At 41.0% G+C, this 5,320-nt stretch overlaps 1 non-coding gene across 1 annotated transcript; it reads left to right on the top strand.

The window, feature by feature from the left end:
* The first annotated feature begins 1,192 nt into the window (after positions 1-1,192).
* trnas-aga (transfer RNA serine (anticodon AGA)) lies at positions 1,193-1,274 on the top strand. Its single transcript has one exon. It is a non-coding gene; the product is annotated as a tRNA-Ser (tRNA).
* The last annotated feature ends 4,046 nt before the right edge of the window (positions 1,275-5,320 follow it).

Below are 5,320 nucleotides of genomic sequence, written 5' to 3'. Positions count from 1 at the left end.
TAACCCTTAAATCGCCTGCCTACTCCTTCATTCAATAAATGCAATGAAAGTTATTTGCAAAATGTGACTTAAACCCACGCCTCCAAGGGAGACTGCGACTTTAGATTGCTCGCCCACCCTGAAACAATTTTCTGCCTCGGTTTCAGTGTCGAGGAAGCAAACAGTTGTCACCACGGACAGTGTCCATTTTTGGGAGCCTCACTGCAATGGATGTTGGACAAGAATCAGAGGCAGATACTGGGATGTCAGTCAGTGAAGTGCCTTCTGAGACAGCAACTGCTGGGCTCCGAGTCTTTGTGAATCTGAACATTGTTAGTGACCCCAAAATTAAAAGTAATCAATGAAAAAATATCTTAAAAATCTGCTCCAAACAAAGGACTGGCCAGCTGCAACCTTACCAACCCACACAAAAACCAAGCTGCTGAATATCCTGACTCCGATATTATCCTTTTGACATCAGCTCCCACACCACTGAGTTAAGTTTCTGTCTACTGATCAAAGCCCTTCCTTGAACTCGCAAGAAGTGCCGTGCAGGCACGAAACATTAAGCTGGTTCTGCCTCCACTGATGCTACCAGACCTCGCTCTGAACTCAAATATTTGTGGACCCTCAGGATGGTTCCAGTGTTTTTGAATATTTCAGTATCTAGCACTAACTGCAGTTTCCATTTGATTTTTCTTAGTGCACTATTCCCCTGGTAATAAATAAAGAATTTGCAGAGAGTGGTAAATCGTGAATTCAATTCAAATCTGTACATTTGTCGTTGAGGAATGCCAAATGTCGGAGAGTCCATCGAATACCTGATCCATACACATTCTATTGCAACATAATATTTCATAATTCAGCCAAAACCTACTTTCCTATCGCGTCTTTAACGGATCTATTGTGGAATCTCGAGTTCGGAATCCATCAAGTTCCGAATGTATTAATATTTATGATTAACACTGTGATGTTTGCCAGTGGGTTTTCTGTGTGTCTGCCTGCTCTTTGTAAAAAAAAACTTCATGGCACAAATCAGAATGAGCTGAAATGGGTGGAAAATACAAATCCGTGTAACCCGCATTGAGACTAATTATATTTATATGCAGCACAAGAAGTCAAAATTGCATCAAGCTGAGGCCTTTTTTTTTATGTTGTTTTGAGCCGTGATCTGCGGCACTGAGCCGTGACCTTCGGCACCGCACCGCTCAGGATAGTCGTGGCAGAGTGGTTAAGGCGATGAATTAGAAATCCATTGGGGTTTCCCCGCGCAGGTTCAAATTCTGCCGGCTACATTTTTCCTGTTTCTCTTCGTTTCATCACATTCCTTGTTTGTCAATCGTGCCCAACGGGGAATGGAATCGCAGATCTTTCGACAACAGGAATTGCGTTTCTCATTCTTATTCATAAATCTCAGCTCGCAAAAATCAAGCAAATTAGTGACAGTCTCCTTTCTGACGCTCTCTCCAACTGTTTAAGTCACTCTCTGTTCAATTAAACATGCGTTTGCTTGTGTGCACGGAAGCACTTGTGCATGTTTTGTGTGAGTTCTGCTTTTTCCGGTGTGTGTTGTTTTTTGCTTATTGATTCTGCAATGTTTGTTCGTTATGCTGTGTCTGTAAGATGCTCGCCTTCTAATAGCTCTCCAATTCCCCTTTTTAAAATTATTCGTGGAATTATCTTCTTCCACATTTTTATCTGTAACTTTCCAGATCCAACCAGCTCTGAGTGAAAATGATGTCTCTGCTTCCGTCCTCTCTATCTTTTGTCACTGAATTCATATCCACGATCCCTAGTTATTGGCCGACAAACAGAGGGATTATTTTCACCGTTTACTCACTCCAAACCGTGTTTCATCTAGAAGCCCAATATTAGGCCATCTCCTAATCGTCGATGTTATAATGACAACAGCCTAAACTTCTCCAACACTTCCTCATCCTTGGAAGTCTCCAAGTAAGCGTCTTTGTCCCCTTTCACATATCTTTGCTCAAGAGTGGTGACCAGCATTAACCATTGCGACTCCTTAATGAGGTCAAACTGCAAATGTTAAAGTTCCAACATAATCCCGGTACTATTTCTCGACTTCACAAAACGCCAAAAAAATACTATTTTCCAACTACATTAGGAAGTGTGCACATATGAAATCAATATTTTTCTGCCCATCGACATTTTTCAAAAATCTCGCATTTCCAATATATTGACATTCGATGCTATTCCTCCCAAAGTTCATGCTTTCAATTCTTACTTCATCGTGTTGAATTTTGTTTATTTCAGGAGTTATTATTATATGTGTCTTTCTTTCAGAACTCTTTTCTGAGCGAATCAGTACAATCTTCGCTAACGATCCAGTACCGTTCCCTGGTGGTCTAGTTGCTGAGGATTCGGCGCTTTTACCACCGCATATTTGTCACCTTTATCATTGAATCTTCCGGCCTTCCATCCCATCACAAACTTCCCCTTGTGTTCTTCCTTCTACCCTCCAATTGAGATACAGAGAACAATGTAGGCATCTATTTGTCACACACAGTAGGAGCATTATCGCTCACATAGACACAGACACACAGAGGGCCAATATATTCCGCACACTCAGACGGCAGAAATATTCAGTCCCACTCTGAAACCCACATTTCTGGGAGATATTTTAAACCTGACATTAAAACAATGTAGGAGAGAAAAAAGAGTCCCGCTGGAAGGTTTATAAAAAACTCCCAACCCCAAGATCACATCTACTATAAGATTGGAAGGGACTGTGTCAACTTCATAATAAAAACTGACTCTGTCAACTTCATAATAAAACCCATGGCAATTAATTGAATTGCAGGTCGATCAATACAAATTTAACCCAAATCATTTAACAATATCAGATTTAAGTTGCAACGTTACTCACAATCCTGATACGGTTATATGGATTTACTAATGGCCACAGAATATTGTGATGCTGGAAATCTGAAATGAAAAGAGGAAATGCTGGCAATATTCAGCAGGTCTGGCAGCAGCTCTGAAGAAGTTTCCTGAGCACTCGGAATGTAAAGTCTGATTCGCTTTTCCAACACTTTCTGTTTTATTTGAAACTTCCATACGATGAGCAAATACTTTTTTTCTGTTCAATGAGTGGAAAATTCAGCATTCATCTTTGCTGACTGATCGCGCACAAGCTTGAATGTGAGAACTGTCATATTTGCAAATTTAAATCTTCAGGTTACCAGCGAGCTGTAAGGATTTGTTTTTTACAGAGCTGTCTGAATGTCCCCATCTTCACAAAGCTGCTCAGCAACAGTTACATTCTCTTTCAAATGAAAAGTCTCAATTATCATTGTTATACAGCCTCTGAAAAGGTGAATCAAGATGTTAACAGCAAAACAATGTCATACAACTCAGAACTTTATACTCCAGCCGTCAACAATCGATTGGCATTGTGCCTTATTTGGTTAAAGTGCTTGGCAAGTGAACACGTCAACCTGAGTTCGAACCTCAGCGGTGGTTGGGCCATTTTAGTCAAACCCGTCCAGGAATTGCGTTAGCAAAAAATGTGATCTCATCAATAGAGCTTTATTTCTAACAATTTCGATTAATTCCCCTCGATTACTTAGAGCAAGAGTGAACTGGTATGTGTTACTGAGTGTTACATAGGACTGAATTGGAAGGGAGAACATGTTGGAACTTCTTCATGAAGATATTACTCTGACGGGCCTAGTTAAAACTTACAATTTGTGTTTCGCTATATTGAGAACGTTACTCCCAATGTCTGGCACTCACACTCTGCAGCAATCAACACCATTTGAAATTGTTTTCTCGCTCGTGAAATGCATCTCTGCATTTTTTCAATTTCAGCAACTAATATCTACTTGAAATAAATGCAATCTTAAAAGTTTTGAAGGTTCAGTGCAACAACTGGATTACAAATTGGATTACAACTGGATTATAAAATCACACGCCACTGGTCAGCAGCGAGTAGTTGATGCAAGTTAGAAGATTTGTGAAATGAAGTCAAAGGGAGGCTGCCGATCTCTCTGCGCTGGAGAGGCGGAATTACCAAAAGAGGGAATGGAAAATGCAGTGATGCGTCTCATCAGACAGTGAAGATAGCGGTTATGAGAAAGCTGCTCTGTTGGGCCTGGGTATCTCAGTCAGTGGAGCATCAGAATTTCGATCTGAGGGTCCAGATTTCAAGTCCGTGTTTCGCCGGTGGTTCTGGCAGAAGGTATTTGCTGTCCAGGGAACGATGGATGCATAGAAATACAGATGATATAAGCAGGTGTAGGTCATTCGTTCATTCGAGGCTGTTCCGCCATTCATTATAATCACGGCTGATCATCGAACTCAGTAATCTATCCCGCATTCCGACTTTGGTCTTCCTCGTCCCAAGATCAATAACTTACTACTTTCTGAAAGCATGCAACATATGGCCTCAAATGTTCCCTGTTGCAGCGAATTCCACAGACCTCATCACACTCTGGGTGAAGACATTTCTCTTTATCTCAGTCCTATACGGCTTTCCCCGTTTCCTTATGCTTCAGTTAAACTGAAAACAACTTGTAAACCTTGTCTCCAAATTGAACATTCTCAAAAATTGATTTCATTATTTCTGCGAATGCGAAAAATGTTTCCTGACTTTGTCCTTCAACTTATCCATGTGGGTCAGCGGGTAAAGCATGTTAAGGTTCATTCCCATTCTTAACTGTGCATCACAGTTTTACAGTTTTTAACATAACAAATTATTTAAACAGGATAGAAACCTCGAAAAAATCAGCCTTCATTTTTCAACACTGAAGAAAATAAAAAGGGAGGGAACCGCGGAACAGGGGAAATTGTGCAGTGATCAGGGAGAAGGGGAGGGATTAAAACTCTGCACAAGAGAGCCACAAAAAAGCGGACGGACCCAATGGGCTTCATCTGTGCGGCACCGATTCGATACATTTCTGCGATTATGGAACATACGATCTGCAAATGTCCAAAAAAGGAAGCTTCTGAGTCCCACTGGAGAAGTGCTTGGTGTGCCCTTTAATTAGTGTCTGCAATATCATGAGAAACAAGAGCAGGTGGATAGACTTCTCGAACGTTCACAATCTTCCTGGCTGATCATGGAACCTGAAGGATACCTCGGCCTGTTTCGCCACGATATGTGTTCAAAATCCTGCTCCAATTTAATTATCTTGTGTGTTCGTATGTTCTCTTTATCAATTCTGATTCAAATTAATCCGCCAATCATGAGGAAAGGCGTGGTTAAATGGTTTAATCGTAGGGACTGAGCTTTGGTTTAATGTGTGGAAGTGAGGAGACTTTGGAGGGAATGAAAGAAACAAAGCGATGAGCAGAGGACAGAGAAGTGAAATAGTCGTGT

This window comes from Mustelus asterias, chromosome 16 (assembly GCF_964213995.1).
Source record: "Mustelus asterias chromosome 16, sMusAst1.hap1.1, whole genome shotgun sequence".
NCBI lineage: Eukaryota > Metazoa > Chordata > Chondrichthyes > Carcharhiniformes > Triakidae > Mustelus > Mustelus asterias.
Note: the sequence above shows the minus strand (reverse complement) of the source record. Positions and strands in the feature narration are given on the sequence as shown.